A 6403-nucleotide genomic window follows, 5' to 3' on the forward strand; every position below is an offset into this window, starting at 1 on the left:
CTGTTACAATAAAAATGAACTGTGAAAATGAACGAAATATTTCAATTATGGCATTATGTTTATGGTAGATTTGCTCAGATTTCTTTTTATGTGTGGTTTGCAATACTGAGTGTTAAAAGCAATCACAAGTGTTTATTTGGGCTTATGAACTCAATGTCCAGTCAACGTGGCATTTCTCCGAACACCCCCCAAAAAATTCAATAATCAACACTAATAATTGTGAAATATGTGGACATAAGCAGCATAAAACAGATTGTATAATTAAATATATACACCATGTCAAATTCAGCTTCTCTTCCACCTTTGCAGCATAAAGATGTATTTTGTTGATGTTAAAAATAATTTGAATAGTAACAGTCTATAGTATTGTGACTTATTAAAGTAACTGGATAAATTTAAGTATTTGACTTAAACAACACATACACATTTAATAAATAATAAAAATTGTCTTAACAAAGGGAAAAAAAAAATCCTAAGGACAAAAATTGCCACTTAATGATACATTTCTGACCCTGCTGTAACCAGTGCTTATTTATTTTATTTTATTTATTTTATTTTTTAAACTGAATTGACATTTCCCTCTCAATCAGAGTTTATGTTAGTGTTATTTACATACACTTTAAGCCTTTTAGGTGTGTTTGTCAGATATGGTTGTTACACTTGTTTGTGGTTTATTTGCTTTGAATAAAAGCAAACTTCCTGCTTCTCCCAGTTTCATCATTTTCCAGATTGAGGGTTGGGTGCTGATCAGCCTGTTGAGTCACAAAATGACCTGTTCTTATCATCTGATCCTGGTTGTATCTTTCTATTACTGCTACTGGATCTAAGAGCTGCATTTGACAATATAGACCGCAAAATTCTTTTGAATAGACTAGAAAATTATGTCTAATTATGCATTAGTGGAATTGTGTTGGCATGGTTCAAATTATATTTATCTGACCGTCAACAGTTCGTAGCAGTAAATGAAGAGGTATCATATCGATCACAAGTGCAGTATGGAGTACCACAAGGCTCAATACCAGGACCATTGCTTTTCACGATTTACATGTTACTCTTGGGATATATAATTATGAAACATGGTGCTAGCTTTCACTTTTATGCTGATCATACTCAGCTCTTTTTCTTTGGTAACAATCTTTCCTTTGAATAAATGTTTCTAGCATTTGTAGAAACTTGTAAGAAACATTAGTTCATGCGTTCATGTGTGATTTGGAGAGGTAATCCACAGGACTACAGTTCATCAGTTAACATCTTATGTGTTTGTAAGTAACAAATCCAAATAGTTTTAATAAAGTTCAAACAGTTTTCAGTTCAAAATGAACAGTTTCAAGTCAGCATGTGAGGCTCACTGTTACATACTTATGATCTTTTAAGTCACTCGTCAGTTCTTCTTCAAAAAAAATTAGTATGTCCGCTTTTTCAGGAGACAGACAAGCCTGCTCTTGACTGATAGTGTCCCCAGGACTACGTTTAGTCCATAGGACTAATGTCATGAGGCTACGTTCACACTTGGATATATATATATATATATACAAGTGTGTGTATGTGTTGAGTGTTTGCATGAAGGTAATGAGCTGTATCCATGCATGTGCTTTTACAATAATGGCTTGAATGTATCTGAAAGCATTACTTTGGGCTTTTGAAGTTGAGTACCATGAAAACTGAGTACCATAAAATGCATTATTTCCACTTATTTTTGCATAGCTGATGTACTGTGTGATGGTTAGAATATAAAATCATGCACAATTACTTGTGACAGCTCTGAAAGCTGAGGCATTGAGATTGAGCATTCATTCATTAGGTGACAAACTGCTCTTTTCATTTCAGGTAATTTACTTCTATACATAACAATTCCATTGTTGATATTAATCAATGTCAGGATTGTGTTCTGTTTTGTCTTGTTTTTCCTAGTGTTTTTCCCTCCTGTTTCTAGTGTTTTTTGCTTTCTTCCATTTGTTCCCCCTTTTGCTTTTTGAGATTTGGTTTAGTCCGTGTTTCCCCCCTTAGGTTTTGTTTCTTTTGGTTTAGTCTTGCCTATATTTGTACTTCCCCTCGTTATCTCGTTTGTGACCACTCCCCTGTTTCTGTGTATATAAGGTTTGTTTGTTCCACACGGTCTTGTCGGTGATTAGATTGTCTTCAGTTTGTTTTGCTCGTCGTTGGTTGCTGGTTCCCGTTGTTTCCCTGAGTCTGTTCCTTTGGATTGTTTATTAAAAGTGCATTGTTTGGATCTCCGCTCTCCTGCGTATCTGTTCCCGCACACGACGTCAAGCGTGACAGAATCACCGACCACATTACAACATGGATGCCGAGAGGAGGATTATGAGTATTCGGCGGGGGATGAGGCCGGTGGAACGTTATGTGGAGGAATTCTTGGATGTTTGTCATCTGGTGAGTTGGAGCGATGCCATGGTTAATACGTGTTTTCTAATGGGGCTAAATGATTCCCAGTTGCTCAGTTCCATACCCTATGAGGATCGCTATAAACCGGTTGCTGAATTTATCAACCAGGTCCTCACCCTCTGTCATTCCGATTTTTTACGTGGATGTGAAAGATCCCAATCTTTCCCCCATTAGAGAACACGTTGCCGCTCCAGCCCACCATCAACCGGCTTCCTCCACATGCCGTCCCAACCGGTCCGCTCCCTCTGGTCTTCCTGCGCTTCCTCCTGTTCATACTCCCTCCTCTCTCATCGTCAGTCCGGAGATCGCGGCCAGCCCTCCAAGGTCATGGCCAACCGTGGTGGCCAGTGTGCTGGACCCCCCGCTAATGTCAGCATGGGCAGCGACGATCCGAGTGTCCACCCCTGCTTGCACCATGGAACCCGCGGCGAGCACTCGGACACCGCCCATGGCACGCAAGATGGCTGCCGCCACGCCAGAGTCTGCACGCAAGATGGCTGCCGCCACGCCAGAGTCTGCACGCAAGATGGCTGCCGCCACGCCAGAGTCTGCACGCAAGATGGCTGCCGCCACGCCAGAGTCTGCACGCAAGATGGCTGCCGCCACGCCAGAGTCTGCACGCAAGATGGCTGCCGCCACGCCAGAGTCTGCACGCAAGATGGCTGCCGCCACGCCAGAGTCTGCACGCAAGATGGCTGCCGCCACGCCAGAGTCTGCACGCAAGATGGCTGCCGCCACGCCAGAGTCTGCACGCAAGATGGCTGCCGCCACGCCAGAGTCTGCACGCAAGATGGCTGCCGCCACGCCAGAGTCTGCACGCAAGATGGCTGCCGCCACGCCAGAGTCTGCACGCAAGATGGCTGCCGCCACGCCAGAGTCTGCACGCAAGATGGCTGCCGCCACGCCAGAGTCTGCACGCAAGATGGCTGCCGCCACGCCAGAGTCTGCACGCAAGATGGCTGCCGCCACGCCAGAGTCTGCACGCAAGATGGCTGCCGCCACGCCAGAGTCTGCACGCAAGATGGCTGCCGCCACGCCAGAGTCTGCACGCAAGATGGCTGCCGCCACGCCAGAGTCTGCACGCAAGATGGCTGCCGCCACGCCAGAGTCTGCACGCAAGATGGCTGCCGCCACGCCAGAGTCTGCACGCAAGATGGCTGCCGCCACGCCAGAGTCTGCACGCAAGATGGCTGCCGCCACGCCAGAGTCTGCACGCAAGATGGCTGCCGCCACGCCAGAGTCTGCACGCAAGATGGCTGCCGCCACGCCAGAGTCTGCAAAGATGGCTGCCGCCACGCCAGAGTCTGCACGCAAGATGGCTGCCGCCACGCCAGAGTCTGCACGCAAGATGGCTGCCGCCACGCCAGAGTCTGCACGTGGCTGCCGCCACGCCAGAGATGGCTGCCACCACGCCAGAGTCTCCGGCCAAGATGGCTGCCAAGCCTGAATCCCCGGCCAAGATGGCCTCCGTTCCTGAGTTCCCGGCCAAAATGGTCGCCAAGCCTGAATCCCCGGCCAAGATGGCCGCCAAGCCTGAGCCCCCGGCCAAGATGGCCGCCAAGCCTGAGCCCCCGCCAAGATGGCCGCCAAGCCTGAGCCCCCGGCCAAGATGGCCGCCAAGCCTGAGCCCCGGCCAAGATGGCCGCCAAGCCTGAGCCCCCGGCCAAGATGGCCGCCAAGCCTGAGCCCCGGCCAAGATGGCCGCCAAGCCTGAGCCCCGGCCAAGATGGCCGCCAAGCCTGAGCCCCGGCCAAGATGGCCGCCAAGCCTGAGCCCCGGCCAAGATGGCCGCCAAGCCTGAGCCCCCGGCCAAGATGGCCGCCGCACCCGAGCTCACGGACCCGCCAGAGCGCCCTCAAGCGACCGCTCGTACAGAGCCTGCTCATCCAGTGTCTCCGCTGGAGACGCCCAGCCCTCCAGAGTCTCCGTTGGGGTCGTCCAGCCGTCCAGAGCCCGCTCCTCAAGAGCGCCGTCCAGAGCCCGCTCCTCAAGAGCTCCCTCCAGAGCCCACGTCTCCTTCGGCACTTCCTGAGTCAAACCAAATCACAGCTGTTCCCCACGAGCCAAGCCAAGACACCGCTCCACTTCCTGAGTCAAGTCACGCCACAGCGGGTCTTCACGAGCCTAATACAGAGATCCTGCCATCCGCAGTTGCTCTTCCCCTAATGGCGGTGGCTATTTGGTGTGTGTGGGTGGCACACTGTGCTCCCGAGGTCACGTCGGCTCACAAGTTCGCCACTGAGAGCCCGTCTGGGCCCAAGGCCCCTTCCGCCAGAGAAGCCGCGCCCATGCCCCCAGAGGTGTCAGCCACGGCTGTAGATCCTCCAAGGGAGGCGGCGTCCCTCAACAACCTTTCTGCTTCTCCCCCTATTCAGTCTTCCTCCTCTATCACTGCTTTCCCCAGGTCCCAGGCCAGAACGCGGTTTCCTGCTCCGCTCCAGCTCCCGCCTGGTCTCAGGCCTGCTCCAGAGTTCCTGTCTGGTCTCAAGTCTGCTCCAGAGGTCCCGTCAGGTCTCAAGTCAGCTCCAGAGCTCCTGTCAGTTAGAGAAGCCGTGCCAATGCCTCCTGACGTGGCTGCTTCTGCTGTGGATCCTCCCTCGGAGTCGGCGCTCCCCCACAGACTCTCTGCTTCTCCCTTCCTTCTGTCCACCTTCTCTATCCCTGCTCTCCCCAGGTCCCAGTTGTCGCAGTTGCCCTGGAACCCTCCTGAGTCTGCGCGCCCTCCTGAGTCTGCCTCGCCCTGCGCGCCCTCCTGAGTCTGCGCGCCCTCCTGAGTCTGCGCGCCCTCCTGAGTCTGCGCGCCCTCCTGAGTCTGCGCGCCTCCTGAGTCTGCGCGCCCTCCTGAGTCTGCGCGCCCTCCTGAGTCTGCGCGCCCTCCTGAGTCTGCGCGCCTCCTGAGTCTGCGCGCCTCCTGAGTCTGCGCGCCCTCCTGAGTCTGCGCGCCCTCCTGAGTCTGCGCGCCCTCCTGAGTCTGCGCGCCCTCCTGAGTCTGCGCGCCCTCCTGAGTCTGCGCGCCCTCCTGCGTCTCCTGAGTCTGCGCGCCCCTCCTGAGTCTGCGCGCCCTCCTGAGTCTGCGCGCCCTCCTGAGTCTGCGCGCCCTCCTGAGTCTGCGCGCCCTCCTGAGTCTGCGCGCCCTCCTGAGTCTGCGCGCCCTCCTGAGTCTGCGCGCCCTCCTGAGTCTGCGCGCCCTCCTGAGTCTGCGCGCCCTCCTGAGTCTGCGCGCCCTCCTGAGTCTGCGCGCCCTCAATGTCAGGATTGTGTTCTGTTTTGTCTTGTTTTTCCTAGTGTTTTTCCCTCCTGTTTCTAGTGTTTTTTGCTTTCTTCCATTTGTTCCCCCTTTTGCTTTTTGAGATTTGGTTTAGTCCGTGTTTCCCCCCTTAGGTTTTGTTTCTTTTGGTTTAGTCTTGCCTATATTTGTACTTCCCCTCGTTATCTCGTTTGTGACCACTCCCCTGTTTCTGTGTATATAAGGTTTGTTTGTTCCACACGGTCTTGTCGGTGATTAGATTGTCTTCAGTTTGTTTTGCTCGTTGTTGGTTGCTGGTTCCCGTTGTTTCCCTGAGTCTGTTCCTTTGGATTGTTTATTAAAAGTGCATTGTTTGGATCTCCGCTCTCCTGCGTATCTGTTCCCGCACACGACGTCAAGCGTGACAATCACACTGTAGGGGAGGTTAGATGGATTGTCATTTCAAAAAGTCTGAGATCTGCTTTTGTCATTGAAGTTGATTTACTTGAGGTAAGTTACTTAAAACCCAATGTATTGTTGTAATTAGTGAAACCGATTACATAGGAATTTTGAAGGATAATAATTTGGAGGGATTTTACATTGAAATTAATTCCAATTCTGTTTTAGTCTGCATTATTTTACCACCACAGCTGGTTGTGATTTAACTGATGTAAATATAGTCTGGCCACTAACATTAACCTTGGTATTTGCACATCTCTTTTTAGATCACAAGTGCAGTATTTGTTTATTTATTTATTTTGTAGTGAGAAGATA

The sequence above is a fragment of the Labeo rohita genome, chromosome 21 (assembly GCF_022985175.1).
Source record: "Labeo rohita strain BAU-BD-2019 chromosome 21, IGBB_LRoh.1.0, whole genome shotgun sequence".
Classification (NCBI taxonomy): domain Eukaryota; kingdom Metazoa; phylum Chordata; class Actinopteri; order Cypriniformes; family Cyprinidae; genus Labeo; species Labeo rohita.